Genomic DNA, 27547 nt, shown 5'->3' with positions numbered 1-27547 from the left:
ATCTCGAGGATCTAGCATCCTTCCTTCATGGCAGTGTAACTGGAAGAGCACCCAGTAACCCAACCGCCGGTCTGCCTGCCGCTTCGTCTCCACCCAACTTCCCCCTTTTGCAACAGTACACCCCACCGGACTCGAGAGCCGATCTCCATCAACCCCCCGAAAACAACCAAGCTCAAACAATGGCCTTCCTCAACATTGATCCCCAGCCCCTCATGCTTGCCGGCTTCCACCGGGTGATGGTTCAAGGTAGGCAGCAGTACACTAGGGTGGTGGTTCCAAGGGCGCTACCAAGAAACGAAGACCTGGCAATCGTCACTATCGGGAATCTTCCCCCCGTGAGATTCCTTTCGGTCCTTTGAGAAATGTAATCTTCAACTATCTGGTTCATGAGTTGGGTCTGGAAGTTCGAGAGGTTCAAAGAAGTCCTTTTGGTAGGGGAGAAGCCTTTGTCAGAATGGGGAGACCCTCAGATAGAGATGCTCTCATCGCTAGAAGCCCCCTTTTCAATAATGGTTTGAGTTTCACTTTTGTTCAACATAATCGTGCCTCCAATGCCCGTAGAGTCAACTTCAACAGAGAATGTTGGCTTATGCTTATTGGGTTTCCTATTGACAACCGCTCTTCCCATGAAATTGAGGACTCCATTAGATCCTTTGGCAGGATGATTCTCTGGCAGAAGGATGATGTTTTGGCCAGAGTTATTATCAAGGCTAGAGTCACGGACCTTGTGGATATTCCTCACTACTTAATTCTGTCAGAAGGGGATGATTTTGAAGGTGTCTCTTATACAGTGCAGTGTGAAATCCTACAACAGAACATGCTAGGAGCCCAATTACAGGATGAGGATATACCACCTGGAGGACCAGATGGGGATTTTATTTTTCCAGGCTTTCATTTAAATGCTCAACAGCAACAAAACCAGCCACAGAACCACAATGTTGATCCGGAGGGTCCTGGGGGTCAGTTACCAGATCTAAATGACAATCCAGATCAAAATAACATGGCCATTGAACAAGAGGAATAAGAGGAAGAAGAGGAAGGAATGGATGAGGATGCTCTTTTAGATATGCTCATTGAGGAGGCTCAGGCCATTCATGAAGAGGAAGAGGGAGAAGAGGAAGAGGAACCCCAGGTCATCTTGGACCTCAACCTTAATGTCTCACCACCACCACCTTCCTCGAGCTCCTCTGAGCAAAACTTTGATCCCCTCCCAATAGTAGTATATTCAGGAGGGATCCCCCAGGCAATTGTCTTCAATCCAATTGATCAACTTCTTGAACAGGCACCAGTACATCCAATGAGTCAAGCAATGGATATTCATGCACAGCAGGCTGCCATGCAAGATGGACCCTTGGTCCAGCCGGAGATTGTTCTTGGGCTGCCTGCTAACAACCAACCAGATCAGGTCTTGCCAGCCAACCAGTTTGCTTTAGGCCAGCCCATGGGAAATATCAATGTTAATCTGGTGCTGTTACCAGAAGCTCAGTGGCATAGGGACCCAGTGTTGGCACAAAAGAGTAACAAAGGTGTGATTATTCCAGAAACGCCCTTCCCCTCTGTGGAGTCAAATATAAAGGATTCGGGTGCTCTTCAGAACCCCAACCTCTTTCGGCTTTGGGCCCAGCATTTCTCTCCTGTAGGCTGCCCTGAACAAGCAACCCTCATCCCAGCGGATTGGGCCTCCTTCTTCATCACCATGCTTCTGTCACCTCAGCATTTTGATTGGGCCAAAAATTTTCTTGCTTCCTCTGCTTGGAACTTCATGATCAGCTGTGTCGACAATCCAGCGATGATGGCCTTCAACATCCCACCAGTCTGCCCCAGATCTAGTCCTTTGCCTTGTCTCAGTCACGAAGGAGAAGATGCTATCTCTTCAGACTCATATGTGGATAAGACTCCCAAGACAACTCCTATGAAGAAAGCTAGGGCAAGACTTGGGAGCTTGGTGACTCCGGATTGTGAATCATCTGTCAGAAGGAGTAGCAGAATCAAGGCTAGAAATGAAGGATTTCGCGCTGCTACCTGTCAAAACAATAATTGCTTGGCCTGCCACTCCAAAGCTCCCATCTTATCTTCAACTCACATTCAAGGACTGGGCGAAAAGGTATGCAGTATTGACTCGTCCAAAATATCCTCTGCTAACTTAGCAGCCAAGACCAACCCCATGAAGGTGGTAGGCCCCAGAAGTTCCTCTTCATCCCAGGAGTCACCAAAGAAGGCCAAGAAGCCCAAGCACCAAGGACGGAATTCTGGATATTGAAAGTTCTATGGAGGCTGTTTTATTTTTTAGACTTTGTCTGTTGGTTATCATGTCCTGTTACAATTCACTCTTTATGTCAGATATGAACTATCTTCGGTTGCTGTTTAGGGGACTCTTTTGCTGGATCGTTGGTATTGGTTACTCGGTTCTCATGTTATTTCTTTCTCAGTGCTTGTTTGTTCAAGGGCTGCCATGGTTTTCTCTTCCTGGTTTTGAAGGGTTCTTTGGTTGGGTTTTATTGTCTTCTTGGCTTGTGGGACCCTTGGAAGCGAAGTTCTCTCTATTTTGATCATGAGTCGTAAACGATTATGGAATATTTTATCCTGGAACGTGAGAGGTATTAATTCATCGGTCAGATGGAATGCGATAAGAAGCAAAATTGTGGAATCAAATGCAGACATCCTTTGTTTACAGGAGACTAAAAGAGAGACCTTCTCTGACGCTTACCTCAGGAATTTCTGTCCTTCTCCTTTCACCCATTTTGATTTCATACCGTCTATAGGCAATTCAGGTGGTGCGATTATAATTTGGAATGATAATAAGTTTCATGGACAACCCATCTTTCAAAATAGATTCGCTCATTCAGTGGAATTACAATGTAAGTTGTCAGGGGAAAAGTGGATTCTAACAAACATCTATGCTCCATGTACTCCTGAAGGTAAATTTGATTTTCTGGATTGGTTCAAGAGAATTAGGATGCCGGATGATGGAAAGTGGCTAGTGGTAGGGGATTTCAACCTGATAAGACGCCCCTCGGACCGAAATAAACCTGGAGGTCATCAGCAGGAAATGATGATGTTTAATGAAGCCATCAGCCGCTTGGGGCTAACCGAGATCCAACTCAAAGGAGGAAAATACACTTGGACAAACAAACAGGTTAACCCGTTGTTGGAAAGGTTGGACTGGTTCTTCTCATCTTCTGCCTGGATTTCAGTATATCCAAATACTTGGGCAACAACCCTTTCAAGAGACTCTTCGGACCATAATCCATGTGTCATTTCTATATCAAATCTTATGCCCTCCCCTCAGATTTTCAGGTTTGAAAATTATTGGATGTATCATGAACAATTCAATGACATACTGCATAATGTCTGGACTTCTCCGGTTTCTTTTTCTGACAGAGCCCAAATCATTGGTGCAAAATTCAAAAAATTAAGAAGAGAGCTTAAAATTTGGAAAGCAGGGTTACCAAGTCTGGCAAAAACCATTCAGAATACAAAGGAGGTCATTCTTTTCCTAGACATTCTAGAAGAATCTAGAGATCTATCTCTACAAGAATGGAATTTAAGAGAGGTTATCATGAATCATCTAAAGAATCTTCTACAGCAACAGAAAATGTATTGGCAACAAAGATGCTCCATCAATTGGGCTAAAATGGGTGATGAAAGTACTAGGTTTTTTCATGCAAAGGCTTCCATACGAAACAAGATCAATCACATCTCGTCCCTACAAGATCAAAATGGATTGATTGTCAAAGAACACGAGGATAAAGCAAACCTCATTTGGGTGGAATACAAAAACAGAATGGGCAGGTCGGATTATAGCCACATGTATATTGACCTAAGCTCTACTCTCTCTCCATCAGAAGGGTTACAAGGCTTGGAGGAATCTTTCTCCAAAGAGGAAATAGATGGAGTCATCAAAGAGTTACCAGTAAATAAATCTCCTGGCCCGGATGGTTTCAATGGGGAATTCCTCAAAAGATGCTGGCAGGATTTGGCTGAAGATTTTTATGCTTTATGTGATGACTTCCACAATGGAGAAGTCTGTATGCGTAGCATCAACTCATCTTTCATTACCCTTATTCCGAAAAAAACTGGCCCTTTACGGGTGAACGACTACAGGCCAATATCACTGTTAAACTCATCTCTAAAGCTCATCACAAAAATTCTAGCGCTGAGGCTTCAAAAGGTCATCTCTAATCTTATTCATAAGAATCAATATGGTTTTATCAAATCCAGGACCATACATGATTGCTTAGCCTGGGCTCTTGAATATCTGTACTGCTGCAAATCTTCAAAGAAGGACATCATCTTATTAAAATTGGATTTTGAAAAGGCTTTTGACAGAATTGAACACAGGGCTATCTTAGAGATCCTCAAATATAAAGGTTTTGGAGAGAAATGGATTGGATGGATTAAGACCATCCTGGATTCAGGCACATCGTCAGTACTTCTAAATGGTGTCCCAGGTAAAACCTTTCACTGTAAAAGAGGGGTACGACAAGGGGATCCTCTTTCACCTCTTCTGTTTGTGCTTGCCGCTGACTTACTCCAATCCATTATCAATAAGTCTAAGGATGATGGACACCTCTCTCTTCCTATACCTTTGAGAGCAAGTAATGACTTCCCCATCGTTCAGTATGCGGATGATACGCTGCTCTTCATGGAGGCTGACCCAATTCAGCTAATCCACTTAAAACACCTTCTGGACATTTTCGCGGAGTCTACTGGACTAAGAGTTAATTACAGCAAATCCATGATGATCCTAGTAAACATTCAGCAGGACAAGCTTGATCTTTTGACTGGGATTCTAAATTGTCAAGCAAGAACTCTCCCTTTCACCTATCTGGGTCTACCTCTGGGGCTCCGTAAACCGAATTTACAAGACTTTCTTCCTTTGATCAAGAGAATAGAAGGGAAACTAGGAGGTATATCATCTATGCTCTCGCAAGGAGGGAAGTTACAGTTGGTGAACTCTGTGTTAACATCATCAGCTATGTTTCAGATGGCCACTTTGAAGTTACCTAAAGGAGTCATTCATTAGATTGATAAATTTCGCAAGCACTGCCTCTGGCGTGGGTCAGATCTAACATCCACCAAACCGTCTAAAGCGGCTTGGCCTTTAGTCTGCTTACCCAAGTCCCAAGGGGGATTAGGGGTGCTCAACATATCTACACAGAATGAGGCTTTACTTTTAAAGTTCCTACACAAATTCTTCTCCAAAACGGACTTACCTTGGGTTCATCTTTTATGGGACAAGCTGTACAGCAATGGTACTCTTCCGGGTGTTCAGAGGAAGGGCTCTTTCTGGTGGAAGGATGTTATCAAGCTGCTCCATAAATTCAAAGGATTTGCTTCTGCTAGGGTGGGGGATGGAAGTACTGTGCTGCTCTGGCATGACTTGTGGAATAATCATGTCCTACAATCTGAACTTCCCCACCTCTTTTCATTTGCCAGAAACAAAAATATATCGTATCACAAGGCGATCAGCACGTCAGATCTCGGTGTCTTATTTCACTTACCTTTATCCATAGAAGCCCATTCGGAGCTTCTTATGTTGCAGGATTTTATGCATAATTCAGTTTCTCAGGAAAGCTCTGATTCGTGGACATACATCTGGGGATCTTCATCCTTCTCAGTCAGTAAAGTCTACAAGGCTTTAACAGGACAAAGGGAAACACATCCAATACATCGATGGATATGGAAATCGAAATGCCAGAAAAAGCACAAAATCTTTTTCTGGCTCCTGATTGTCGACAGGTTAAACACAAAAGATGTGCTACAAAGAAGGGGGATGCCTTTGGACTCAAACGTCTGCGAAATGTGTATTCGTCAAAAAAGGGAGACGATAACTCATCTCTTTCTAAGATGCAGCTTTGCAAAAGCCTGCTGGAACTCGGTTGGGATATCCTATGTCTCTACAAGATCATCTTTGAATATCTTCAATCAGATAAGAAGGCAGATGAACACTGCCTTCTTCATGGAAGTCATCATTCTCATGACTTGGAGTATCTGGACCACAAGGAATGACTGGACCTTTAACAATTTGGATCCTTCGATTGCAGGAACTCGATCTAAGTTCTTGTCTGAACTCTCGTTAGTGGCTTCGCATAGGATGAACTCTCTTTTAAGTCAGACTTGTTTTGATTGGATTCTCTCCCTCTGAATCCCCCTTTTGACCTTTTTCTTTTGTCTGTTGTTTTTTTTTGGTTTTTTTTTTCGGTTGTGTTTTGTATTGTCTTTTTTAAGAATTTGATTTAATATATTTCAGTAGGGCTCGCCCCTCCTGTTTCCTTCAAAAAAAAAATTCCAAGTTTTATTTCAAACTCCAAAAAGAGTTTCTTATGGTTATAATGGTCATTTCACCTCTTTAACTAGGGATTAACCACTGGTTTATAGTTAAAAGCCCTTAATTTAGGTAGAGTTGTTACGGCCTACCCCCCTTAAAGGAATCTCGCCCCGAGATTCAAGTGCAGAAAGAACTAGTGTGGCTTGTGCAACGTACCTCCCTGGTCAAAAAGAAAACCGTGGAAATTAGCGTTGAGATACTCTTCCGTCTCCCATGTCGCTTCGTCTTCCGTATGGTTACTCCACTGGATTTTGTACATTTTTACCATTTGCCGACGAGTATGTCTTTCCTTCCGGTCGATGATCTTGACATGATACTCTTTATATCTTAAATCGGGTTCGATCTCCAATTCTTCCGGGGCAATGATTTTAGTTGGAACCCGGATGCACTTCTTGAGTTGTGAGACATGGAAAACATCGTGTATCACTGCAATCTTCTCTGGAAGTTTAACTCGATACGCTACGGGTCCACACACTTCTACAATCTCATAGGGACCAATATAGCGCGGAGCCAACTTTCCTTTTACCCCAAAGCGTTGTACGCCTTTGGTCGGTGAGACCCGTAGGTATACAAAATCCCCAACCTCGAATTGGATAGGTCTTCTTCTTTGATCGGAATAGCTCTTTTGTCAAGACTGGGTGGCCTTGAGATTTTCGCGGATAACTCTCACTTTCTCTTCGGCCTCCATGACCAGGTCAGGCCCATACACTGTTCGCTCTCCGGGTTGCGACCAGCTTAGCGGGGTTCGGCATCTACGTCCATACAAGACCTCGAAAGGTGCCATTTTTAGGCTAGCTTGGTAACTATTGTTGTAGGAAAATTCTGCAAATGGCAAGCACTTGTCCCAGTTCTTGTCATAATGAATAGCACAGGCGCGTAACATATCTTCCAAAATCTGATTAACCCTTTCAGTTTGCCCATCAGTTTGAGGATGATATGTGGAACTACGAATCAATTTAGTGCCAAGTGAAAACTGTAACTGCTCCCAAAAGTGTGCTACAAACTGACTACCTCGATCAGAGATGATCGTTTTAGGTACACCATGCAAGGAAACAATCTGGTCTAGGTACAGTTCTGCATATTTCTGTATGGCGTGGATGGTGTGCACTGGAAGGAAATGTGCTGTTTTGGTTAGTCGGTCTACTATAACCCATATGGAGTCATGCTTGCGGGAGGTATTGGGTAGTTCGACTATAAAGTCCATGCTTATGTCTTCCCACTTCCACGAGGGAATAGGCAGCGGCTGCAAGGGGCCAGCTACCCTCCAGTGGCTTGCTTTGACTCGCTGACAGGTATCACACTCTAAAACATATCTTGCAATGTCGGGTTTCATCCCACTCCACCAAAAATTTTGTCGGAGGTCGTGGTACATCTTGGTACTACCAGGGTGAATCGAGAATTTGGAAAGGTGTGCTTCGTCCAGAATTTGTTTCTTAAGATTGGGATCATTCGGAACTACAAGTCGAGCCTCATAATGTACCACTCTTTTCCAATCCTATCGGAAACGTTTATATCCCTCATCCTCCTGTGCAAGTTTCTCTTTGATAAGGTTTATCTCTTCGTCCTCTAGTTGTGCTAGAATTATTCGGTCAAGCAGGGTGGGCTCCAAAGAAATATGACTTAAGGTGCCGTGGGGAACAATTTCCAAGTTGAGTTTAGCCATTTCATGACACAGGGTCTCGGCATAATTAATCGCCGATAAGTAGTTACAATGGATTTTGCAGCTGAGAGCATCTGCAACTACGTTGGCTTTTCCTGGGTGATAATGCACTTCCAGGTCATAATCCTTCATTAATTCTAACCATCTTCTCTGATGCATGTTGAGGTCTGCTTGAGTGAATATATACTTAAGACTCTTGTGATCTGTATAGATGTTGCATCGGGTCCCCATAAGATAATGCCTCCATATTTTCAGAGCATGAACGACTGCTGCTAACTCGAGATCATGGGTAGGGTAATTCAACTCATGTGGTCGTAATGCTCGCGAGGCATAGGCAATGACTCGGCTGTCTTGCATAAGAACACAACCAAGTCCAGTACCAGAGGCATCACAATATACGTCAAACGGCCTGGTGGTGTCGGGCTGAGCTAAAACCGACGCAAAGGTCAATAACTGTCTCAAGGTGTGGAAAGCTTCTTCACATTTGTCGCTCCACACAAACTTACTTCCTTTCTTCAGCAGTTCCGTCATTGGCTTAGCTATTTTTGAGAAGTCAGGGATGAAGCGATGGTAGTAACCTGCCAAACCAAGAAAACTTCGAATCTGATGAACTGAAGTGGGCGGCTTCCAGTCCATTACTTCTTGCACTTTGCTTGGGTCTACTGCTATACCGTCTCTGGATATGGTGTGTCCCAAGAATTTAACACTATCCAGCCAGAAGTCACACTTAGAGAATTTGGCATAGAGTTGGTGGTCTCTTAAACGTTGGAGTACATTATGTAGGTGCTCTGCATGTTCTTCCTCATTCTTCGAGTACACCAAGATATCGTCCATGAATACCACGATGAATTTGTCGAGTTCGGGCATAAACACCGAATTCATGAGATACATGAAATAAGCCGGTGCATTAGTGTAACACCTGCTATTTATTCATCAAATTAGCTCTGAAGAAATAGAAGCAATTCATGAAGAAAAGGAGAAGAAATTGGCTAAAAATCAAATTTGGGTCAAATTTGACCGAAATTTGAATTTTGAATTCGAAATTCAAATTAATTTGGCAAAAATATGGAGTGGAAGTATAAGAATGATTAGAACTTGAAGATCAAGATTGGGGACAAGATCTGGTCCTAAATACCTCAAGAAAATCAAAGAAAGAAATCAAAACCAAAGTGGACTATTCATCGTCCGACAATAGGAATTTCAGAAAAACAGCACCAGAGTCCATTTTGGAAATTAATTTCTGCCGAATTTTTCAAATAAGTGGACCAAGGAAACTATACAGTGATGAAGTATGAACTTTGGACAAATAGATTTGGGTGTTGTTGATCAGGAACAGTAAGGGGGACAAATTCAAAATTGAGCTCAAAGTCAGCACCTTGTCATGGTAGACTGCATTACTGAATCTGTCCAAGTCTGAAACAGCAATATGTAGCCGAGTTTGGAGCCGATTTCAGAAGAATGTAGAGCAAAAGGTGGAAGTGTTTATGGGCAAAATGTAATACTTGAAGGTTGTAGAACACAAATGGGAAGTAGTTGGACTAAAAGGAAGGGATTTGGATCTTTGAAATCATTTACAAAGTCGGGTAAATGACTCTGCCCGAAAGACTGACGCACTGAATGGGATGTATAGAAGGATTCAGTTACTTGCAAGAGAAAAACTTAAATTTGAAAACCTTTGGATGTTTATCTCGGGTAGAAGCTTAAATAAAAGTTGAAGGATTCAAGTTTATCTACAACTTTGCTTAAGTGACTTGTGGACCGTCGGATTCAAAATCGGCCGTGGTGAAGCTCTGAATTTTCGGGCGTCAGAAAACAAAGAGGGGGGGGGGGGTGTGACAGAGCCGAGCTCGACGTGTCGCCGCTGGTGCTTCTGCCGCTGTCCAGCTCAAATAGCTAGGCCACCTCCTCACCACGCAAGCCTAGCTCTAGGCCACGGTGTCGCCCATGCTTGCAGTAAGTCTTTCATATATCTACCGCTCCCGCACCGCCCCTTTTACCGCCGTTCTTTTTACCGCCGCCGCCCTCTCTGTCACGCCATCGCCGCCAGGTGAAATTCCCCCACCACACCGCAGCTCCTGTCGATTCCCTCCGTCCACACCACTACTCACACCTCACCAGCAACCCTTGCAACTCGTTGCCCAGCATCCTCGCCGAACAACCCGTGCACCGTCGTTTCCGTCCGCCACCGCCGCGCCTCCTGCTCACAGTGAGCACCTTCTTGCCGCTGTTCTCTTTCCCTATGGGTAGTCATAGGTGAGTCCTTGGGATGCTAGGAAGCCGTAGAGGTACTCGTCGGGGTAAGCTAAGCTGTCGTCGTGCTTAGTCACGACCGGCCGTAGGCGCCACCGCCCGCCGCCGTGGAGGGAATGGCTCCGGCCATCTCCCGGGGAGCTATCACCGCGCACAGGTGCGTTAGGGCATGGGGATGCTTCCCCGGCCTAGCCCTGTCGCCGGTGAGGCGCCGGCCAGCGAGCCGCACCGCCCCCTGTCGTTGCAGTTTTTGGCGGGAGGAAGAAGAAGGTCCTGGTGCCGCGGGCTCGTGCGTCAGGGAGAAGAAGAGAGAAAAGGGAGGCCGGCTGGGCGAGGGCGTCGGATGGGCCGCAGTCCTGGAGGCCCAGGTGCCGGTGCGGGCAGTCAAAGGAGCAAAGAAGGCCAGAGGCCCATGAGTCCAACAGGCCTGTAGGCCAGGGAGGTGGGCCAGGAGCTGCGCGGGAAGAGGAAAAGAAGTAATGGGCCGTTGGGCCGGTGCTAGTCCGAGATAAGGAAAATAAAAAAAGAAAATCGGCCCAGTAGGGCCCGGCTGAGGAGAAGTGGTCGGCGGGTAGGATGAATAGGAGAAGGGGGTGGGTCCGAGCCCCGGGCCTAGTGTAAGAGAGAGGGGGTAGAGTTAAGGCGCATGAGAAAAGTAGGCCGGGGTGTTTTTCAGGACAAAGTTAGATTTCCTTTATAGAATAAATATTTTAAATTCGAATCTCACCATTTAAATCATAGAAATTTCTAGGGGTGTCCAAAATTAGTGAAACCAATTTTGTTAGGCTCATTTTATTTTCCTTGATGCATTAAAATTTTTATACCTTAGAAAAATAATAAAAATTTGGGTATTTATTTAATGCCTTTCTTTTAAGGTATTTAAATAAATACTTAATCTTTATTAAATACATAAAATATGGAATAAAATTTTCATAATCACAAATTATTATTAACTCATAGGAAATTAGATTTTAAGGCTAGAAAATAATTATAACATTTTCTAAAAATAAAAGAAAAAGCCCTAGGTAAGGTTAGTTAAGGAAATAAAATTGTTGGGTTAATCTTTTCGGGTTTTTGTGTGTTGGCTTGCAACTTTATCATGATAAGTTGTATAGTCCTTGTTGTCTTGCAACTTTATTATGAAGGAAAGTTGTATAGTCTTATATTCAAAAAGTTGCATTCCTAACCCCTGCATATGTTGTGTTATAGACACCGAAGCACCAGAAGGGGATTTCTCGGAATTTTCAGAAGGATCTCCGGAGTTCGAGGAGATCATTGAGTTGGTTCCCTACGAGGCCAATCCTTCAGACAGTGCTAACTTTTTTGTAGAACAAGGCAAGCCCCGGTGCATTATACCTATTATTTTGAAGTCAATATTTCATGTGTTCAATTATCGGTTCTTGCTATGTGAATGCACTAGGTCTAGGAGTTGCTTGAAACCCATTCTTGTGCATTATCATACCTTATTTTAAGGACATCTTTGCCACTTGTTCAAACATTTAGTAAGTAACCCAAGTCTAGAAATGCTTAGTTGCTTAAATAATTGGTTTACCAAACCTTAAGGTAAATATTGAGTCATGCCTGTTAATTATGGAAAGATAACTTGGAAATTAAGAAGCGGATAGAAGCTAAGGATGTAGTTCTGTCTGCTAGATTAATTAGGTTAAGGCCCGATTCGTTGTCTTAACCTTTGATCAAGTGAAAGACATCTGATCACTTACTGGGTATGGGACTAGTAAAGCCCAGTAGGTTAGTAAACCCTCTAATCGGGAATACTTCATACCCGCGCTTGACGTGCTGGAGATTGGCAGGGGCGTAGCCTGAAACTCACATGGTGATCAGGCCAGACGTGGGGTCCCATGTGGGGGTGCGTCCCTGGGTTCTGGTAGTCTTATTCCCAATCATTGGATTTGCTAATCGAAAAGTCGTTACGTATGACCTGGACAGTCGTATATAACTGGTGATCAGGGTACTCTCCTCAATGATGTAATTTGATCCGGATCGCCGCAATTCTCGGTTATGAATGCACTTGATCACTGTTGAGCATCGTAGCATAAATTCATGAATGCTATATCTTCCACTAATGTTTTGGTGTATGACTTAATACCTTGTTGTTTGCAATTAATCTTTTCTCATCATTTAGAATGGTTAGGTAATAAAAGACAAAACTAAGGTCTCACCCTTAGTAAGCTCTTTTGCCAAAAATGTGTCAGCCAAGCACACTGAAAAAGCTATCATATAGTTCCAAGAAAAGCTATTATATTGGTTAGTCGGGTAAGCCTTGCTGAGTACCTCGTACTCAGGGTTATCCCTTGTGGCTATTTTCAGAGGCACCGCAGGAATCCACCGAGGAGGAAGCCCCAAAAAACTAGGGTATTGTTATGAGTCTCACAATACCTTTAGAAGAAATCTTAAATGCTCATCCCCACCTGAACCGTTTATGTTTAAAATCCTAGAACATCTGTCTAACCTGCACTGTTAAGTTTGTTTCAAACTATGTCTTGTAATAACCCGTACCTCGTGTATGTATGTAAAAATATAATATTTGTTGATGCTATCCCATCGCGGATACAGTCCTGATTTATGGCTACGAGACATGACGTGGATCATTCGAGGGGTCCTAAGGACACTCGACGGACAACCGGACTTATACTGTTTTAAGTGCGTTTCGGATAATTGCTGCATCAGCAGCGATTAGGCGCATTTAAACCAGTTTAAGTTGGACGGTTCCGCCACAATTAGTAAGCCCAAACGACATGACTAAGTACTCGTAGAGTCCATACCACGTAGAGAAGGCAGTCTTGGGAATACGCACGGGTGGATCTTGATTTGATGGTAGCCAGAACGAAGGTCAATTTTGGAAAACACTCTAGCTCCAGCTAACTGATCGAATAGAACATCAATGCGGGGTAGTGGGTACTTGTTCTTTATCGTCACCGCATTGAGAGGTCGGTAGTCCACACACATGCGTAGACTATCGTCCTTCTTTTTCACAAACAAGGAGGGGCAACCCCAAGGTGATGTGCTTGGACGAATAAAGCCCTTTTCCAACAAATCATGCAACTGAGTTTTTATTTCTGCCAGTTCGGCTGGTGGCATCCGGTATGGTCTCTTTGAAATTGGGGCAGTACCTGGTTGCAACTCAATGGCAAACTCAATATTTCTATCAGGCGGCATACCCGGCAAATCATCTGGAAACACATCGGGATACTCGCACACCACTGGGATATCTTCCAAATGGGCTTCAGACACGGGATAGGCACAAGAAGTTTGGCACTCTCAGGGAGGTAAGTGTATAGTTGAGCTACCATACTTGGGTGAATTTATATGGATTGCTCTGGCAGGGATATCTAGGGTCACTCGGTGTTGGGTCATCCAATCCATACCCAAGATAATATCTATTCCTTCTATCCCAAGGGTAAGCAAGTCTTCCTTAAGAAGGGTTCTCCCCAACTTGATAGGTACTCTGCGGCTCACTTGGTGTGAAGCTACCTTCCCACCCGGGGTAGAGATTATGTAGGTACCTTTGGTGTGATAGAATTCTAACCCACACTTAGCACTGATTCTAGTCCCAATGAAACTATGAGATGCTCCCAAATCAAACAGAATAAGGATGGGTTGGTTATAGATAGAAAGGTACCTGTCATCACTGGTGCGCCCTCTGGAAGTTCAGCAAGGGTGGTGAAGTTCAGCCGGCCATGTCGGACCTGAACCCTCGGCTTCTTCCCCCTATTGCCCCAGTGTATTGCTCTGACCGGGTCGTTGATTCTTGTTGCGGGGGCAGTCCTTGGCAAAGTGTCCTGGGTTCCTGCTGGTGAAACAGCGGTTTCCAGTGACTGGGCGCGGCGGCATAGGGAGAGCAGGTTGGGGCCCTTGCGGCTGGAATCCGGGGAAACGAGGTGCGGCCTGTGGTGGAGGTCGAGCAACCCATCTCCTAGGCTGTGCGGGCCTGCGAGGCGCTTGTGGGGGAACCATTCTGTATTTCTGGGCAGGTGGGCCGGGTGCCGGCATTGGGGCCTTCCTCTTCATGTCGGCCTTGAGGGCCCTCATCCAATCTTCCTGGGAAATTGCCAGGTTCACCAGTTCATTGTAGGAATCCACCTTGATGGGATTCAGCCTTTCCTTGAGCTCCAAACTCAAGCCTCTGCGGAAGCGGTCCCTCTTCTTCTCATCAGAGTCTGCATGATAGCCTGCATAGCGACACCGGTCGTTGAAAGCCTGCGCATAGTGCAGGACATCGCGGCCTCCCTTGGTGAGAGCTAGGAACTCGTTGAGCTTGCGCTCCAGAAGACCCTCAGGGATGTGATGGCCCCTGAACGCCGTCTTGAATTCCTCCTAGCCGACAACGTGGTCGGCTGGCTGCATGGCGTGGTAGTGATCCCACCACAGGAGAGCAGAACCACACAACTGCTGCGCGGCGAACCGAACCTTGTTCTCATCTGGGCAATGGGCGGTGAGAAGGGAGAACTTGGACTCGATAGCATGAATCCAGACATCGACGTCAAGCGGGTCCTCCGTCTTATGGAACAGAGGAGGCTGGGTCCCCAAAAAGTCCTCGTAGCGAGCAACATGAGGCTGCTGATGGGCCTTTCCTCCCTGGGGCTGCTGCTGCTGCCCCTGAGCGATGTGCCTCAGCAGCTCGGTTTGAGCCGCCAAGATCGCCTCGAGGGTGGTCGGAGGCGGAGGTGGGGGAGGCACCTCGCTGCCACTGGGAACGGAGCCGGAACGTGTGCGATGCGCCATCTGCAAGATTCACCTTTCCATTAGTCACATAGCCCCAAAACCTTGTTTAACCATAAGGAAACATTGTGTGCGGAAATGATAAATGCTAGTCTTGCCAATGGTGCAAAAGCAACAATCAAACTTTATTGAGTAGGTGCATATCTCTTCTTCGAAGTGCACATGGTTCCCATCCTTAAGCGAGGGTTAGCATGTGTCGTACACAACCACTTTCATGTTACGCTTGTTGACCGAAAAGGAAGGGAAAGAGGTCGTTTAGAGGTTCTAGTAGGTTGCTGTCCGGCTGATTTTTCAGCAAGCTGAGCAGTGGGGTTTTGGCTCTAGCGGGTGTTGGACAGATCCGAAGGAGCTGAAAATTTACAAGTGGTTAGAACAGAAGTTTTCGCACAACTTTTGTATTCGAACTTTGGCTCAAAAACGAGTGGAGACAGGGGTAAAACTGAGGAGAAACAGTCACTGCAATTCTGCCATAAATTTCACACATTACACTAGAGGTAGCATTGACAATCCTACATAGCATCAGTTTTTCAACATCCAAATACTCAACTCAAGTTAACCTATTACATCACTGGCCAAAATATAGGTTGTTGAGGAGTAAAAACAAAAGAGAACCGCTCAACAACAAGTCAACACAACTAGAAGTCGTCGAGGTTGCCCACGGAGGCAAAGCTAAGGACCGGAGAGTGAGCATCGCCAACTGGAGGCTGCGGAGAGGCCTCCTCATAGTCCATGCTCGAAAAGTCCTCGATCTCCTCGGGCTCCTCCTCCTGGGCCATCGGCTCATCCTGCTGTATCTCTAAAGCGTGGATGGTATTAAGCTCATCGTGATGCTCCTGCAGGTGCTCATTGGCGTTCACCAGCTCCATGTTCACATCATAGAACTAGTCAGCCAAGATCTCCATATCGTGCTCCATATCCACGATCTCCTCCTCCAAACGAGTAATCTTGAACTGCATCTCAGCAATCTGGACATCCTTCTGTACCAGCTCGAGTGACTGGTCCACCATGCTACTCTGCACGGTAGACAAGGCGACCTGGTTGGCCACTGCCATCCCGATCACCGTAGCCATCGCTCGGCTCTGCAGCTCGACCATCCTGTAGAACACGTTCAGGCAACGAGCTGAAACAAAAATTGTGCACTGTGGATCCATAAGCCCGAGCAAGTCCATGTGCTCCATACGATCCAACCAGTCCGGGTCCCTCGTATCCCGGGCAGGGAATAACCCAATCGGGGCCAGCACGATCTCAAGAGGGTGTGCCCGGCAGAACTGAGTCAGAGTTTGCAAGGCTGCAAACTCCCAGGTGTCATGGAGCGTGTGTCCCTCGGCCACCACCTCCAACAACGGCCACTGTGGCTGATCCAGAGGCGGGGGCACCCGTACGTGCACGCGGCTCCGCGGAATCCCGCGGTCCTAGTACGCACGTCCCGCGTAAACCGGCGGCGACTAGTACCCGAAAGAGCGCAGGGTGTCCCACAACACGGCTGGGAAACCCTCATAGTGAAGTCACCGTGAGTAGGTGGTGCCATCTGTACCGGCTGCAACGTGCACGGGCTGAGACATCTGTAACCAAAGGACAAGTGAGAGATGGAGTTAACACTTGGAAATCAAAACAGATTTCTAGCAGTTAGAGAAAAGCTCATAACTCAGCAAGTATTCATCCAAAATTTCTTAAATTTTACCAGAATGTTCTTTAGATAGTTTGTAACAAGTTTGGTATTCAACGGTAGGGCTAGAACAGAACCTAACAAGGTGATAATCTCAGATTCCCATTAAGTGTACATGCTGGAAATTTTTTCAGAGCGAGTCAAGATAAACTGAACATAAATTCAAAACCAGAGACCTAATAAAGCTGAAATTTTACCAGTAAGTTCTTTACTAAGTTCTGAGAAACTTTGCTTAAAGGACTACTAGCAGAAAAGTCCTTAAGGTGGTCGAAACAGCAGAAACTCTGCTGGTGTGCACTCAGGGCTAACAGTCAACAGGGGGTCACAAAATTGATCACAACTCTCAACCCAAACGGTAGTACTTTGTGAAAAATTTTCAGCAGTTTACTTGGGAGATTTAACACAACTTTTTTATATAATGTTTTTGGAGTTATCATGCGGATTCACCTGAAATATTTATTTTACCGTGCATAGCGGAAAAAGGACAGCTAGACAATCCTTAACGCGGTGCATTTCTTTTTACGACGCACTCGAGTTTGGTTTTATTTCCTTAGGTTGCGATTTTTATTTCTTAATGCATGCACGTACTAGTCGTCCTCTCAACCAAAAATAATTGCCAAAAACCTTTGGACTTACGTGGTTAGTGCCGGTGGCAAGGCAACAATACGACTCTCACTATAATAACTAGTCGAATTACTAGGCATCATTTCGTACGCAACGTTGTTAGTGTACCTGCAGAAAAACACATCACAGCTTGAACCTTCCGTGCCAGCACTCATGAAAGCGTCCACAATCATTACCGTTCACTATAGAAACGGCACCCATGCGTTTAACGCTGCATGGATAGCGCAACAACCGTGAAAATAGGTTCCTTTGAATAGAATCATATAACCCTTCGCATTCTCGTGATGCGGAATCATGCACACGTATAATAAACGTGGGCGAACAACCGTGATGATAGGCTCATTGGAATCAAACCATACCATCCTTCGCATGCATTAACATATGGAACCTACGCACATATAATAGACGTGGGCGAAACAACCGTGATGATAGGCTCGTTGGAATCGAATTCCTATCACCCTTCACATACTCGCGATGCAGATTTCAGCACACGTATGATAGACGTGGCAACCAGTGCTAGAAGTTAGAGGATAACCAATAACTATTAGCCACCTTAAAAACAACCCAAAATTCCCCTAGGGCTCCTCGAACTAAACTCATCCTTAACGAACTTACGAATTTCTTGACTTATTTCTTGCAAATTTTAGTTAGAAAAGAAGTTTTAAGGTTTGTTGTTCTCCGTACCGTGCTTCGAGCTCTGATGCCAGCTGTGGTGGAACCGCCCAAATTAACCTGACTAAAATGCATTGAAGTTGCCTAACATGCGATTATGCACTTTAAGCAAGTCAACCTGGTCGACCGTCGGATTTCATCCGATTAACCACCTGAATAGGATCGAGAAGCATCGCTCATGTGAAGGTGAGTAGCACAGAGATTACAACATTCCATCACATATCTTAGTCTCTCAAATTATTACATTAGAGTTTTGAAAGTCAAAATAAGATGCAAGGTTTGAAAAGTCAAATAAAACAAGTGGAAGCTAAACGTCGATACATGACATCACGACCGAGCTGATCTCGCCATCCGAGGAGGGATCCCACTCGACTGTCCAGCCCGGAGGGAGCTGGGTAGGCCAAGTGGTACTAGCAACCAAACTATTGAAATCACCTGAAAAGATTAAGCCACAACAAGGCTGAGCAACTAATACTCAGCAAGACTGACCCGTCGGGTGATAGCTATTATCACTAAAACTTAGACATGAAAGGCTTTCTGGCTTTGGGTTTGCTTTGCCAAAAGCGTATATAGTCGGTCCTTACTTTCAATATTTTAGCTCAAGTTCTAAGTTCATTAACCAGTCTAGATTAGCAACTTATACTAGGCAAGTATAGTTTCCAAGCAATTTATGACAAGCATCAACTTAATCTCGTAAGCATGTTTCATCGTTACTCAGTGCAGAATAGCGATCAAGTTGTCCCAAACTATGAGACGCAGACGAATCGATTCGAATTTATTAACCATGCATGGCGAACCTAATCTCAGGACATCCGCGCACCACGAGGGGTCGCTTCATTTGTCAGTCGTCCCCATCGATCCCTTAGGCACGTGTCAGGGCCAACTGCCTTTGGCATGCAATGCTCCATAATCCTGGCCTCTGTCGTACTATGACCGCACTTGCAACCACATGATGCACCATGGGAATGATGTTCCAAGGACAACCGGAGGGTATGCCACGCTCCAGTTCAATAAGGTACTAGGCTTCCCCATCCTATACTAGGTATGAGATTAGTACTTTCAAACACTTGATCACGAACGCCGACACGTTTCGACCTTAGATCAATTTCATTTAGACAAACAGGGAAAACCACCAAGTATCGAACATAAGCCCGACCCCGTTCGTCGTCCTTATAGTTGCAACATAAATAAAACATTCAACTCCTATAACTCGCGAGTGACAGGAAATCACTCGACTTTTACCGAAGCCTATTAAGCATTGCAACTACTCGACTTTAGCAACTAGTATTCAACAAGGCACTAAGTTCATGCATCTAAGGTTTCATTACAACTCCTAGAAATGTAAATGCGCAATCAAAGCATTCAATAGTATTGCAAGTATTCAAGATAGGAATTTATGCTCCGGGGCTTGCCTTCAAGGAAAGTTAGTGGGTCCTCGAGGTCTTGCTCCGGTTCGGGCTCGCCTTCGAAGGGGTGAAGCTCCGCAGCGGAGTCTTCTTCTGGTGCCAGGTGGAGCTCGTAAGTTCCGTCGATGAGATTTGCTTCTATACGATATGCACATGCAAACATTTAATTGGACTTGCGCGTTTAAACAACGACACAAGACATGGCTGAACACAAGAGTTACAACAGCCCTAACAAGGCGAGGTTTACTTTCTTTTAACTTCAACGGAAGTGGTCGCTTTAAACTTGAGTTCGCGTTGAATGGCGATTGTGTACATATATAGTTTCTCGCATTTTAGAGTTGCATAAAGATAGTGAAGGGTCGCATTTGGGTGGTTTGGGTGCATTAGCATAGTTACTTACTTCTGAATGTTTTTATGTACCTCTTTCGGTTTCCATTCATTTATCGTATTAGAGTGTGTGCTTTCCTTCTTATTCTTTTAGGTTGATTAATTAACCAAAAATGACATCCTATTCAAACAGTAGTTAAAGGTATTGATAGAATTACCGTATCTCTTTTAAGCCATCACTAGGTCACCGTAAAAGTTTGGGGGCCAACGGATGACTTAAAAAGGAGTTATAAGCATTTCTTTATTTAAGGTAAAATGAACTTAACTTTTTCTATCCTTAAAGTTACTGTGCAAAAGGGGGTGAAACTTAACCAGTGTATTAAGGTTGGATTACAGGAGCATTGTTGAATTTTTCAAAAATTTTGGAGAAGATTAACTATTTATTCTATTTCCATTGTAATTACACATGCTTAATGAGGAAGGTGCTCTTCTTTCTGATTTGCATAAAAATTTACATTTTTCTTGCAAAGTTCTCAGCAAAACAAAATTACCGCAACTAGTTTCATATTTTTCTGAGCTTTGGAACAATTATTATGCAAAAAGGAAGATTTATACTTAGATTACCAATTTAAAGTCAAAACAGTGACTTAAAGTGTTAGACCAGAGCCCTAACCATTTTTCTGAGCTTCTACACATATAAACAAGCATCACAGAGTTGGTTTCATATTTTTCCCACTTTTCTTCTATTTATTAGGGTTTAAAAGGCCTAAACCAAGATTAAAAGCATAGGATATTATTTACCATAGTAACATGAGCAAACTTATTTTTCTTAGAAACTAGACAGATCAAAGATTCCAACAAAAGTTGTTTGGTATTTTTTTGATTTTTCTATAATTTACTGGGCATTTCCAAAGTTAAATCCTTTTTCTGCCTATTATTAAAAGAAAAGCCGTGGCAGACTTGCAAGCTATCCCCTGGGTTTAAGGTTAAACTACGCAAGGGTCCCTGAGTTTTGCGGCCAGGCCCCTGGAAAGAATGGGGACGAAGCAATGCAGTCCCTCAGGGTGCGCGCGGCTGCGACGGAAAAATTCCCGGCGGTTTGCCGGCGATGATGGGACAACAGGTGGCCAGGAGGGCGCAAGGGCTCACCTGAGCTCGGTTTGGCGGAGTTGGGGCGACAGAGATGGCCGGCGGGAAGCGGAACGTGGCGGCGGCGGCGGAGCTTGGCTGGCGGCGGTGCGGGTGGCGTTTCGGCGCACCGACGGCGTCAGGAAGGTGACGGACTGCTCGAAGACGTGCGCGGAGAGGTGACGAAGCGGGCGGCGAAGTCGCCGGAGTGCGGGGTGGCGCGGAGGGGTGAGCTCCATGGGAGCTTAGCAGCAGCGTAGAGGAGAAAGCGGTGGCGCGTGTGCGGGTGGTGGCAAAGGGGTGGCGTTGCCGGTGAGGGGCCCCCTTTTATAGATTCATGGTGGAGTGGAGGGTCGAGGCGGGGCTCCGGTGGGGAGGGATAAGGCCGGTAGTGGAGGGTGCGTGGGCAAGGTGGCCATTGGCCAGCGGCGCCATTGGCCAGGTTTTGAACAGGTTCTGGCCCGATTTGGACCTGGGTCAGTGTAACAAAGTTGGAACACACTCGAGGTACTACAACTTTCATTAAGGGCCTCACTCGAGTTTAGATAGGAATTCGTGAGATAAAAGCTTGTAGAGTTCTTTAGTATTCCGGTTTTGATTGCTGTTTTTAGCTTCCTTCCACTCTGAATTAGTCAAGGTGCCTTTAACAAAAGTTGTTTGAATTAAAAAGTTTTACAACTCTTATTTGGGCAGAAACTTAAGTTTGTATATAAAATTCCAAGTTTTATTTCAAACTCCAAAAAGAGCTTCGTAGGGTTATAATGGTCATTTCACCTCTTTAACTAGGGATTAACCACTGGTTTATAGTTAAAAGCACTTAATTTAGGTAGAGTTGTTACACCGCCGATCGCCTCGCCCCATCTCCTCCTCCGCCGACCGCCGCGCCCTCATCTCCTCCCTTCACCTCCATGGGCGCGGCGGACACGACTCCTAGCCAAACCCTAGCCGCCACCACATCCGCCACTACGCCGTTGCAAGCCAAGCCCTAGCCACCACCCAACCATGCCGATGAACGGTCAGCCCAAGAAAACAAAAGGACTTGGGACGCCAGGTATATGTGCTCATGTCCACATTTGTTGCTTAGTAGTGCTATCTGTGACATGGTGCGGGCATTCCTAATTCTTCTTTCTGCAGTAGAACTAGTAATCTCTGAATGCTCATGTCCAAGTTTAAGTTATGGTTATCTATTATTCTGTTAAGAAGCTTACTGCACGTGTTTGTTAGTCGCTTCTTGTGTGTAGTAAAAGGCTGAAGATTATCCTTAAGTGAGTTGTTCTTATGTGGATAGGCTCTTGTTATAGCACTTAATCTAGTTGGAATTTGGCAGCACTAGCTTTCCCTTTTTCTCTAACAGTGTTTGCTCAGCAAGTTTTGTTTCTACTGATATTTTAATGTCAATGCTTATTGTGCTCTAGATATATGTCAATGAGTGCTGCAATATTTTTGAGTGCTGCGATATGCTTAAAATATGTGCTCTAGTTTGCATGTCTGAGTTGATTACACCCATAATAAAATTTGCAGGTTTTTTCATCCATTATCTGGTAATTCATCTAGTTTTCCCATCTACCTGTCATCCACAGTTTTTTCATCCATTATCTGGTTGTGCAGCCCCTCATGTCTTCATATTGTGGGCATGCTAGTTCAGCCTAGATGAATTAGTAGGGTACTTGGGCTTTATTTTTTACATTCAGTCCTAGGTATTATTTGGACAGATATATGCTTGTGGAACATAATATTAGGCTCCGACAATGCATAATATTTGGACCCATCATTTTTAATCTTTGTTACATTACATCTTCCTAGCACCGCTCCATCCGTATGAAGAGTTGCACTTCCGACAATGCATGAGGAACAATGCAAGGCTGGAGCAACTTGGTCTTCTTCCTTACAATCCCATTCATGCAAGCAGAACAACAAATTCTCAAGACAAGAACAAGACAAAACAGAGAAATAGAGAAGATTCTGGATCCGACTATGAACAAGATTTGTTTGATGATGACATTGCTAAGGTGATAATTCTTCCATCTTGTCAGGGCTTATATTGCTATCTTTTTGTTAATGCAATATAATTATCTAGAAATTCTATTCACTAATCCAGGCTTCCATTTCTACCAGGGATCAGATGCACCACCTACTAGAGTCACGTGTCGCTCTCGTAAGAGAGTTTATGCATCAATTGCCCCAACTACTACACAGCCAAAGTCAAATAGACGCATTTCCTAGCCTGATGCAAGTCTTGCACCAAGTGACATCCATGTGCCACCTCCATAGGCTAGTCTTGCACCAAGTGACAACCATGTGCCACCTCCATCACACCCTGATGTGAGCCAAGCTGTTGAACCGGCTGCTGCCATTCTGCAAGTTGATGCTCAAGGTTAGTTCTACTACCATGTTTTTCATCCTATTACCTTTGATTTCCTATTGAATGCACTCTTACTTCCTGCTATCTTTTAGATGATGGGGCTGATGCCATTCTGCAAGCTGATGCTCAAGGCTAGTTCTACTACCATGTTTTTTCATCCTATTACCTTCGATTTTCTGATGAATCCACTCTTACTTCCTGCTGTTTTTTAGATGATGGAGTTGATGTCATTCTGCCAGGTGATGGTCACAACAATTTGCCCAATGAAGGTGAGCCTTTCTAACTATCATTCAAATGCCTTTGATTGCATGGTGAATGTGTTCTTACTGCCTACCATTTTTAGATGGTTTTGACTTGTATGATGACAACAACACCATGGCTGACACAACTGATGTCATTGCCCAACCTGTTGCTGGCAACCCAAGGACCAATGAAGGTGTTTGTTTGTCTACCATGTTTTGCCATATTCGATATTGCATTACAACTTTGGTTGGTGTATGCTAATTGCATTTTCAATGACCATTTACAACCAGGACAACATGAGCGAAGGAAGCGAGGAGTTAATATGGGACATGGTCTCCATAGGATGAACCGATCTCATCGGGGCAAGCTGCCAATTGTCATACCTGAAGGGAATATCAGGCCCCTGATACCTCTTGTTGCTACAAAGTTTGCAAGTGAATGCAACATTGCGGTCAGGAACCATGTGCCTGTACTCACACACTGGAAGGAGTACAAGAGACGCTCTGCAGTGATTGATACTTTTTTGGGAATACTTCGTGTAAGTACATTCTCCAAGGCCTTTCCCCATCTCCCTGTTCTGAACCATGCATGCATACTACCCTGCTGCCTAGTACATGAAACTATGCATTATTATAAGCATAAACAGATGTTGTATAGTAATTTTATTGCCATTTACAGATTTGATTTGCTCCTTACATGGTTTGATCCTATAGGATCTGGTCATAAATGTCTTGAAAGCTATTCATTTTATCAGATATTGATTTCTTATATATGTTCTTCTATCTGAATAAGCAAAGTTCAACATTGACACAAATGATGATATGGTTAAACACGGTTGCCTTGAAATGATGAAGTCTGCAGTTCGCCAACAGCGACACAAGCTGAAACAACAATATTTTGATCCTTTTCCACTGCATTTGGTTCCAAAGACTTCTCTTGTGAAATAAACAAGTAATGAAGAATGGATTGAGCTTGTGGAATTATGGAAGACTCCCAAAAAAAATGGTATTTTTTGCCCAAAAACCTACTCTTTCCCTGTACATGATACTTTGCCACTTGTCTAACATGTATTCTATATGTGATGTAGGAGGCATGTCAGAAGAACAAAGACAACCGAGGCAATGTTTCCTTACATCAAACAACTGGCTCCCGTAGCTACCCGGTTTTTGTAGAAAATATGGTAAGTTTGCCATGTCGATGTTCTGTCATATTTATTAGATATGTAAAGTTGTACTCTCCCTCTCTCTTTTGTACATCCAACCTATACAGCTTTCTGTTGTACTATCAGCTTATTGGCATCTATACATGAAAGGTCACCCCCCTCCTCTTAGGGTGTGGTGTATTGCCTAAGCATTCAATAATGTTAACTGCATATCCATTCTGTCATGCTGCTCTATCATATTTTAGCAAATGATGTTCTTGCTGCAGTTTGTTAGTACTTGCTGTAGATCATTAGTTCTTGCTGCATATTATTAGTTCTTGGTAGTAACTGCATAGATCAGTTTGTATAATTACAGATTATTAGTTCTTGCTGGAGATCATTAGTTCTTGCTGTAGATTATTTTTCATAATGATATGCGTACATTCTTGCTTGATGTGGCAAGACCATTCACTTATATTACTAGAAACTGGGATTGTGAAACATCAGTGTGTCTAAACAAGTTCCTCAACCATTGACTAGTATATAATTGACTTGATTGCTTTGTGGTTATACAAAATGGAGTAAACTAGTCTTACTGGTCTGGTAGCAGCATCTCTTAGTGTGCTGCTATGTAGTTCTAGGTTGGCACAAGGAGGTGCATGTGACATCGACTAATTGCAGTTAACACATACCCTGGATCTAATCTCCATTAAGAACTGACCCCAGACTGCTTGCCTTGTGGGCAGAATAATTTCTACTGCTGAAATCCAATAAATTCCATTGCTGCATATGCATAGTCTTAACTCTTGTACTAACCTGTTTGAGGAACATGGGCGTGTGGCCACATGGGCGGATGTTGAGACACGGTGAGTTTTCTTGCTGATTTGATATGGTGACTGCGTGGTGAATCTACATCAGGATTGTTCATTTGGTTACCTTCCGTGAGTTGTGGAATTTCTACTAATTGTGTTACGTTCAGTTTCGTAGTAGTAAGCTCTCCTGTTCTATTTATATCATTGCATGCAAGCTACCAGTTTATCTCTGCTAATGATGTTAAGTTCAGTTCAGTAGCAGTAAATACTGATTTTGAAGAATAGATGGCTATCTCAACTTTGGCTATTCATGTTGATGCTATGCTTCTGTACTGCCTTTTGTTTTGTGCTCAAATTTGATATATGTATATTCCTATGTTCATCATGGATTTGAGTTGATGCTGGCAGATGTCTTGAACAACTACATTTGTTTGCCATATGCATTATTCATGTTTTACATTGCTGTAGTGCACTATTCATTATACACATCGTGAAGTACATACACTAAATTTTTCAGGGAGATGAGTACGAGGATAAGGAACCTGATGTGTTTGATTTGTTCAAAGCGTGCCACTTTAGCAAGAAAAGGAAAGGCTTTATGCCTGCTGTGCAATCGGTTATTGTAAGTCTGCTCTGTAATGGTGCCATTTTCATTTGGATATTTTAAACTGCCCCATGATCCTGAATCATGTTAGCTGCTTGCTTGCTAAACTGAAATGGAAAACCAACTGGCTGCACAACCTAAAGAAGATGAAGAACCCAAGTCTGCAGCTTAGGTTGTAGCTGGTGTGCTTGAGCATAACAACAAAAAGAGTGTGTTCCTTCACAATGTGGGAATGCAGACTAAGCGACCAAGGTTGAGTGCACAACTGGAAATGAAGAAGAGGGAAAATGCTGAGCTTCAATCGATTGTCAGCAACCAGCACGCACAAATGGAAGACTTGTCAAAGCAACTGCATGAAACTGAGCAGACAAGGATAAGGGACAAAGAGGAGATGAGCAAAAAGCAAGCTGAGTTGGAGGCCAAGCTTCAGCTTATTCTGGGTCAAAATCGACCAAGCTAACTGTTGGTGCTATTGATTTTTGGTTTTTGGTAGTTGCTGTTTATTCTAACTGTTTATACAAATGTATGCTGAGTTGTATGCTATTCTTGGTACCTTCTGTTCATGCTAACTGTTTCTGGAAGCCAACTGTATGCTACCTATTATATTTTGGTTGATGGGTTGATATAATTTGCTATGTATTATGGTCTGAAATGATCATTGTGATATATGGGCTTAGATTGAATTTGTGGGCTGAAATGGTCATTGTGATATCTATGGGCTGAAATGGTCATTGTGATATTTGTGGGCTGCAAAATGGCCCAATTGAGTGGCCCAATTCTAAAATGGGCCGTGAATGCCACGTCATCTGCCACGTTAGCATCCACATCATCTGCCACGTCACTGTGAATGCCACATCATCGTCCACATCACATGTCCACATCAGCACCCACGTCATTGTCCACATCATCATCCACGTCAGCGTCCACATCACACGTCCACGTCACTAGTCACAGCCACGTTGGCTGCCACGTGGCAACAATATGTGACATTCATTTTTGTCACAAAATATTGGGCCTGGGCTGGGCTACACGAGCCTGAGGGTGGTTTGTGACAGTTTAAAATCGTCATAGATTGTGCTAATCTGTGATGAAAATGAAGGGAGCGAAGAAAACGTCACCTGCGTTAATCTGTGATGCTCAATACATGACATTATAAAAAAATCATCACAGATGCTGCTGTATGACGATTTTTCAGCAATCTGTGATAGATTTGGTTCGTCATAGATTAACAGGTTTCTTGTAGTGCTACTGGATAAATTGTCGTGCCCGAGTTTGCATCATTCCTAACTCACTTCTTTACATTTTTGCATTTCATATTTGCAACTTGAGTGCCTTTACTTCTAGAGTAGTATCTTGATAGGATTAGCTCTACGTTACAAAACTGGGGTAGGAAGTTTCACTAGATCAACCTTAGTTGCACATTTAGAAAGTATGATCTAGTTTATGTTTTAATACAAGTAGTGGAACCTGTAAGCTAAGGATTTTAAGATTGTCTAATTCACCCCCTCCACCTGCTTCAAACATCGATTCCTTACACCTAGTCTTCTCCCTAGGTCCGTACTTGTAGCTCTTCAGGTCGCA

At 44.0% G+C, this 27547-nt stretch overlaps 2 pseudogenes; both read left to right on the top strand.

Moving 5' to 3' along the window:
• Window positions 1-27547, top strand: part of LOC117860113 (uncharacterized) — a 106978-nt pseudogene that overhangs the window by 8238 nt on the left and 71193 nt on the right.
• Window positions 20860-26426, top strand: LOC117861736 (uncharacterized; annotated as a pseudogene).

Source organism: Setaria viridis, chromosome 6, assembly GCF_005286985.2.
Source record: "Setaria viridis chromosome 6, Setaria_viridis_v4.0, whole genome shotgun sequence".
Taxonomy (NCBI): domain Eukaryota; kingdom Viridiplantae; phylum Streptophyta; class Magnoliopsida; order Poales; family Poaceae; genus Setaria; species Setaria viridis.
The sequence above is the reverse complement of the archived record's forward strand: the minus strand, read 5'-3'. Positions and strand labels throughout refer to the sequence as shown.